This window comes from Salmo salar, chromosome ssa25 (genome assembly GCF_905237065.1).
Source record: "Salmo salar chromosome ssa25, Ssal_v3.1, whole genome shotgun sequence".
In the NCBI taxonomy this organism is placed as follows: Eukaryota; Metazoa; Chordata; class Actinopteri; order Salmoniformes; family Salmonidae; genus Salmo; species Salmo salar.
The window spans coordinates 43,042,480-43,051,121 of NC_059466.1; positions in this window are offsets into that span (position 1 = coordinate 43,042,480).

Sequence of the window (8,642 nt, forward strand, 5' to 3'; positions counted from 1 at the left end):
TAGTAACTTTCCGCTCGTGATTTTCCTCGGTGGAATGGCATCAGGGAAACGAGTGGCAGCGCACATAATGGTCAAGAGAAACTGTTTACCACTCTTTGCTTCGGGCAAAGGACCAACATAGTCCACCAGAACCCTGCTGAAAGGTTTGTGAAAAGCAGGAACAGACTGCAAAGGTGCAACTGGTAGAGCTTGGTTCGGTGTACCCATAATCTGACAAAGGCGACCTGATTTACAGTCAACCACAACATCCTGTTTCAGACCAGGACAGAAGAAGTTACGCAAAATACATTCATACGTCTTGTTGAGCACCAGATGGCCGTACTACCATTGTGAGCCAACCTCAGTATCTCTTGTCGAAGCGCAACTGGAACGACAACTTGAGACACACATCCTGCCCATTAGACCACCATCTCTGTCAAAGTAACCCACATGAACTTCATCCAACTCCTCCTCTGGATGTATCTCAGCAAAAAAGAGGGGGGAGAGGGAATCGTCTTTACTCTGTTCAGCAGTCAAATGCTTCCTAGACATCGAAGTATCGCATGTAGGTACCCTTTCTTCCTTCAGTGGTCCTACAAACTCGCTCACCTTTGGGGTTTTCAAAGGAGAGGTAAACTCAGGTGGTTTAGCAAAACCATAAACGTCTCGGACAGATCGACCGTGGTGGGATCACTGCCATTCTCCTCAACACTAGACTTGCTACTTGCAACTTTCTTAGACATAGTATGTGTAACGGCTCATGCTGGGAACAATCTAGGGTACTTTTCTGATAACCCATCAGGTTCTTCTACTCTGGGTTCCTTACAAATGACAGGATTTGGCACGAACTTCCCTCCAGTCAAATCATTTCCCAAAATGAATGAGACCCCCTTCACCGGTAGGCTAGGCCTCACTCCACCGACAACGGAACCAGAAATAAGATCAGACTCGAGTTCCACGTTATACAAAGGAACTTTCATGCAACCAATCTCTACGCCTTGTACTAACACATTGTAACCAGTTGGTGAAGTGTCAGACAAAGGCAAAACACCCTCCAAAATTAAGTACTGGGCTGCCCCAGTGTCTCGCAGTATCTTCACCAGCTGCTTAACAGCATTGCCACTCTGCAGAGACACAAACACGTCTGAAACAAAGGGTTCATACACACCTGATCCAAAATCTTGTTTAGGAGATACACCAGTCCCAACCAGAGACTTAATGTGCTGGTGTGCTCCCACAAGAAGAAATTGCTTTTTCTCTCTCTCATTTTTCTGTTTCACCTCAGGACACAGAGACAATCTGTCCTTTCTAACGGCAGTAATGACAAGCTGGTGGATACGAAAAAAACTGTTTTCTGCCGATCTTTATCTTTGTGCACTGTAGAAATTGACTAAAATCTTGCATTATTAGGTGATTTCTCTGGTTTGCTTTCTGCGCAGGGATTAGTACTGGGTGCTTTGTTTGTGAAGGTAGGTTTATGTGTCAACACAAACTCATCTGCAAGACATGCTTGTTGCCTTGCCAACTCAACATGGCTATGTGATTCTGTCTTCATAATTTACGGAACTGTTGTCTGTATACCTCTGGTACCCACTTGTAAGCCCGAAGGATAGCTGCTTAAACAGTGTCATAATCTGAACTCTGGTCAAGATAAAGCAGCGTACACTTTCTGAGCTTTTCCCACAAGAACACTTTGAAGGAGCAGTGACTAAATATCTCGTGGCCATTTTAGGGATGTGGCAATCCTCTCAAACAGAGTAAAATATACGTCCACCCCCTTTTCGTTGAAAGGCAGTACAAGTCGGCTGTCTTGACCAAGATCAAACTCTGTTGAGGGTGCAGGATGGCTTGACTGAATGGCCTCTCTTTTAATCGAATGGCATGCACAAGTCTTTCTTGTTTGTCTGCACCCTGTGCTGTAGTCTCTCCTCATGTTCTCTTTCCCTTTCCTTGTCTTCAAGCTCTGATTTCTGTTGGTCCATTATTGCCCTTAGTTCTACCTCTCGCAGTAGCACGTCTATGGGGCTTACCCCACTACCCGTAGTGCCAATTTCATCAGCCTCTCTCTGAGAGGATTTCCTCCTCCACCAAAACAGTACCGATCAACTCTTTGATTACTGCTTTTGGATCACCAGATGCCACTGATGTTATAACGCTTTGCAATAAAGAGCAGATTCACCTTAGTACTTTTATCTAGCATCTCCCATGTAGGGTTTTCCACAAATGCTTCCAACTTAAAGTCCATGGCTTTATTATTTATAAGCTTGTGTGTTTATGCAACTTTCAAAATGATTCCATCAATCTTATAACCCCTCAAGGTGGATGTCGGCGACAGAAACTCTAACACAAAGGAGTATTTCGAATACTCAGGTGTAACCCGTACTGACTAACGAGGTGATACCAATCGGTGTGCCCTACGTGCTAACGTGCTACACTTGCTAAAGTCCATCTTCCAAACATAAATAATAATAAAAAATATATATATATATAACGGTAGCTTACATGTTTAAGTGCATGCGTAGGTGGGGTGTTGTTGTCTGTATTCATGAGTTGCATGTTTCCTCACAAAATTGTTTTGAACATTCAGTTTGGACTGATGCCCAACTGAGCATTCTACTCAATGCATTGTCAATGAGTTCTGATGTAGATTTCATCAAACGTGTATTACAGTAGCTTGGAAATACAATGACATTTCACAAGAAGGCAAATAATTAATAGGAAAACCTTTTGTCACCATTTTGATGTTGCCAGATTATTACATTAGCTAGCTAGCTAAGATTAATGGGAGACCACTGGATTTTAGTTAGCTAACGTTAGCAATGATAGCTATTTTTGACAAAGCTTGCTAGCTAATGACAACATTGCCAACTGTCAAAAGTAAATTTGACTACATGCTAATGATGGCAAAGTTGTTTCCTACTAAATATTTGCCTACTTTAGCAATGTCATCGTATTTCCAGGCACTATAGTGTAATTTAGACTAAATGGTAGTTAGCCTCCATCCAGAATGACTGGGCTCATCATCACAATGTCGCTCATCAGACATTATCTATACTACAATTCAAAGCAGGTTTCATAAAGCTGTATTTACCGTGTGTGTGCATATCTATGTGAGCTGTGTCCTCAGCTATTCATAGGATAGGTGCTGGGAGTAGCATTTAATGCCGGAGATAACACTATGCTAATCACGGGGCTGTCTCTGCATCTGGTTCAATTGGTTCTATCAGGCGGCGTATAACTTCCCGTTTATGCAGCTGCTTGCCTTCCATACCGCGTTCCATATCTATTTATTCAACCTTTTCTCTCATCACATCCAGTCAATATGTGTGGAGGACTCACAAAGCCTCACATGAAGCCCCTGGCATATAGAGAACCCATAACAAACTAATGGACCCTGGGTGACACTTTATGTTCATGTCCATATATCATAAACACACTAATCTGTTATAAGTGCATCATTCCATTGATGACGATGTAGTTACATGCTAATGCTAATTTGAATAGTTGGCAACGCTTTACCATAGTAACCTACACTGCTGCATTCTATTACCCATGTTATTACCAAGCAGTTCCATACAGGTATTACTGTGTAGTTACATAGGTAGGTTGTAGGGGCGACTTAAGGCACAGTGTTACCGAATTGTTTCATGTTCATTTGAAATGTTTAGAGATTTCTGTAGGGGAAATGAAATGTTCCTAATTTGCCTTTCTTTAACATACATTGTCTTCTGATCGCATCTCTTTCTGGTGTACAGTACCACATTTGTGGTGTTGATATAGCTCTGCCCTAAAAACATATTAGGTCAAATCGCCTTTGCATGAATGTATCATGTAGGCCCCTCCCTTCAACAAGGTTAGGCAATTTTACACTTTGTTCAGATAACTTTAATCTTTTGAGGATTCCTCAATTAATTAATGGAATATCAGTAAATCTCTTGTTGAATAAAATGTAAATAAAATTGACCCAACCAAGCTCTCTCGCTCTCTCTCTCTCTCTCTCTCTCTCTCTCTTTCTCTTCTGTTATCTACTCTATATTCCTCTGTATCACCCCCTCTACTCTCTCTGCCTCTATATCACCCCCCTCTACTCTCTCTTTCAGTATATCACCCCCTCTACTCTCTCTGCCTCTATATCACCCCCCTCTACTCTCTCTTTCAGTATATCACCCCCTCTACTCTCTCTTCCTCTGTATCACCCCCTCTACTCTCTTTTCCTCTGTATAACCCCCTCTACTCTCTCTGCCTCAATATGACCCCCCTCTACTCTCTCTTTCAGTATATCACCCCCTTTTCTCTCTCTTCCTCTATATCACCCCCTCTACTCTCTTCCTCTGTATCACCCCCTCTACTCTCTTCCTCTGTATCACCCCCTCTACTCTCTCTGCCTCTATATCACCCCCTCTACTCTCTTCCTCTGTATCACCCCCTCTACTCTCTCTGCCTCTATATCACCCACCTCTACTCTCTTCCTCTGTATCACCCCCTCTACTCTCTCTTCCTCTAAATACCCCCCTCTACTCTCTCTTCTGCTAGCTACTCTCTCTTCCTCGATATCACCCCCTCTACACTGTCTTCCTCTATATCACCCCCTCTACTCTCTTCCTCTATATCACCCCCTCTACTCTCTTCCTCTATATCACCCCCTCTACTCTGTCTTCCTCTATATCACCCCCTCTACTCTCTTCCTCTATATCACCCCCTCTACTCTCTTCCTCTATATCACCCCCTCTACTCTCTCTTCCTCTATATCACCCCCTCTACTCTCTTCCTCTATATCACCCCCTCTACTCTCTTCCTCTATATCACCCCCTCTACTCTCTTCCTCTATATCACCCCCTCTACTCTCTCTTCCTCTATATCACCCCCTCTACTCTCTCTTCCTCTATATCACCCCCTCTACTCTCTCTTCCTCTATATCACCCCCTCTACTCTCTTCCTCTATATCACCCCCTCTACTCTCTTCCTCTATATCACCCCCTCTACTCTCTCTTCCTCTATATCACCCCCTCTACTCTCTTCCTCTATATCACCCCCTCTACTGTCTCTTCCTCTATATCACCCCTCTACTCTCTCTTTCAGTATATCACCCCCTCTACTCTCTCTTCCTCTATATCACCCCTCTACTCTATCTTCCTCTGTATCACCCCCTCTACTCTCTCTTCCTCTATATCATCCCCTCTACTCTCTTCCTCTGTATCACCCCCCTCTACTCTCTCTTCCTCTATATCATCCCCTCTACTCTCTTCCTCTGTATCACCCCCTCTACTCTCTCTTCCTCTATATCATCCCCTCTACTCTCTTCCTCTGTATCACCCCCCTCTACGCTCTCTTCCTCTATATCACCCCCTCTACTCTCTTCCTCTATATCACCCCCTCTACTGTCTCTTCCTCTATATCACCCCTCTACTCTCTCTTTCAGTATATCACCCCCTCTACTCTCTCTTCCTCTATATCACCCCTCTACTCTATCTTCCTCTATATCACCCCTCTACTCTCTCTTCCTCTATATCATCCCCTCTACTCTCTTCCTCTGTATCACCCCCTCTACTCTCTCTTCCTCTAAATACCCCCCTCTACTCTCTGTTCTGCTATCTACTCTCTCTTCCTCTATATCACCCCTCTACTCTCTCTTCTTATATATCACCCCCTCTACTCTCTCTTCCTCTAATTCACCCCCTCTACTCTCTTCCTCTATATCAACCCCTCTACTCTCTTCCTCTATATCACCCCCCTCTACTCTCTCTTCCTCTATATCACCCCCTCTACTCTCTCTTCCTCTATATCACCCCCCTCTACTCTCTTCCTCTATATCACCCCCTCTACTCTCTCTTCCTCTATCACCCCCTCTACTCTCTCTTCCTCTATATCAACCCCTCTACTCTCTCTTCCTCTATATCACCCCCCTCTACTCTCTTCCTCTATATCACCCCCTCTACTCTCTCTTCCTCTATATTACCCCCCCTCTACTCTCTTCCTCTATATCACCCCCTCTACTCTCTCTTCCTCTATATTATCCCCCTCTACTCTCTTCCTCTATATCACCCCCCTCTACTCTCTCTTCCTCTATGTCACCCCCTCTGCTCTTTCTCTTCCTCTATATCATCCACCCGGTGTCTCCTCTCCCTCTCTCCATAATTATGACTGCCAGCCACTCTCCCTTTCGCCAATCAATCTACCTTCTGCACCCTATCCGTCCACTCCTCCTTTCTCTCTCTCTGTCCACTCCTCCCTTCTCTCTATCAATGGGGGTTGATAGAGGGAAGGGTACATTGGGGTTGATGGATGTCTAATGAAGTGTTTACAGTGGGGAGAGATTAGAACCAAGGGCTGACATTGACAAATGGGATACAAAGTGTCTAATAATAAAAGGGGAACAAAGTGCCTATAAGTAAAAGCAGGTTCCCAAATGTATGTATGTCCACTATTCCATCGCTGGGGCATGGATGCTAAACCTCCAGTCCACACTGCTACGCAGAGGGAGGGAGGGAGGGAGGGAGGGAGGGAGGGAGGGAGGGAGGGAGGGAGAAGTAGGGAGGAGAGGGGAGGGTTGGTGGGAGGAAGGTAGGGTTCGGTGGGAGCAGGTGGATCTTGCTCTAATTTGTCCTATTTTAACCACTCCTGGAACTGGATTTCTGTCCACAATTCTGACAGCCAACCACTGAGTGTCTAATATGACCCATATTATGTCCATGATGTGGTGAAAGTACAATCCAATAACGAGGAGGTAGAAATGTAAGTTTAGGCTGTTTACACCATGGTGTAGGCAATAAACATGAACGCCATGTCGGCAGGTGACGGTGTCCTTCCGTACCGATGGGGAGCACATACTATATCTGGTAGTGTCTGTGCACGCTTCTTAACATGGCCACCACCACTACACCAAATACACAACAGCTCATTGACCCAATGAAGATACGAGGACAAACAGGCAAGCATGTCCTACCATATCAATGTATCAATGTAATGATTTGCAACTAAAACAAAGAAAGACAGGACAAACATACTCTTTGAACCTCTGGCCAAAACACTAACATACGTATGAGATTGTGACTGGCATTGACCTGATGACCTTCTGGATTGCCAGTCTGCCAGCATGGTGCAGGCTGGCACCTTGCTGGCAAAAGGTCATAAGGTCAGTGCCAGTCTGCCAGCATGGTGCCAGTCCTCTAACAACGCATCACCAACCATTTGAACCATGCCACGTTCCACCTGCAATTAGGGCTGCCATTTTCCCTTTTGGTAGGGTGAATTACTTGTGTTTAGGGGGATTCCAGTTCTTTGAGGATGTTGACAGCTCCGGCTCGTTTCCTGTATAGATCTCTCTGTACCCTATTGTAGTGTACTGCATTTCACGCTAGTTTGACGCTGGCCTACTTTGAAAACAAAGAGAAACTAATCCCTGTGGTTTTGGGGTATATTGATTTGTCAGAGTGGGCTAAAGTGGTGTGTGTGTGTGTGTGTGTGTGTGTGTGTGTGTGTGTGTGTGTGTGTGTGTGTGTGTGTGTGTGTGTGCGTGCGTGCGTGCGTGCGTGCGTGCGAGGGTCCGCGCCCGGTGGGGAGGGTTTTGGCACTGAGCAGAGTAAAACTATCAGAGCAGGTCCCTGTGTTTGGAGAACCACACTAAGGGTGACAGAGGGAATTATACCCTTGTGTAGTCTTAACATTCTGTATACTTCCCTTGTCCTAAGGGTCAAAAATGACCCGCCTTCACTAAACCCCTAAAATAAAGCAGCTTAATTGAATTTTAAACCCTAAATCTAGTTTGCATGAAGAAACAACCTGTCGTTCGTCACAAATTTTGTGAATATCTGGGTTTTCCCTCTTCACAATGCAAAAAGACTGGATTTAATCAGTGGACACCACTCGTTTTTATTACACCACACCTGTCATAATTGTTTTCTTTGCTAAAGTAGAGGGTTATTATTAATATTGTTATTATTGCTAAAGGTACTGCATAGGTGTAAACATACGTTATTTAGCAAGAGGTAGCACTTGTATAGCCTAAGAAAGTAGCAGTAATGTGGAGAAAGTCGTTTTGAATGCATTATATTGAAGGGAAGCAATAACAGTCTTGAATTTTTTTGCCAACATAATGATATATTCTTATATACTGTACAATGAGGAATTCAACTACAAAATATCTTCTCCCATTTTTTTGAACCATTGCCCCCACCCACAAGGTGTATAAACAACAACAATAAATAAGAAAGTAGATACAAAACAAAAATGTCAAGAACATAAATCAATCAATTCTAATTAGCACATGTAGGACAGTATGCAAGGGTTTGTGCATGGACTTTGCAGATGTATTTCTCACATGTGTAGCACATAGTATTTGTTTTACAGTCCTTCTATGGGGGACAGAATTGGCATCTCCTCCTCTTGCCTGCCCTAGCTGCAGCCTCAGGTGGATCAGGACAAGATTCAGCCCCCTGAACAGCTTTCACAAGCGCTGCAGAGGCTGCTGTGCGGGGGAGGTGCTCCCTTCTTTGAATGTGTGGGATTACAAGTGCCTTTCCAGGCTGGTCCAGGTACACCCTCCTCTTGTTACGCTTATCATGCATCCAGGTAGGGTTGATCTTGTTCCAAATCACAAGGCATTGTATGAGGACATATCAATGATGTTATGGAAGATGACCAGAGGCCAGCGGGCAGTCATCCTC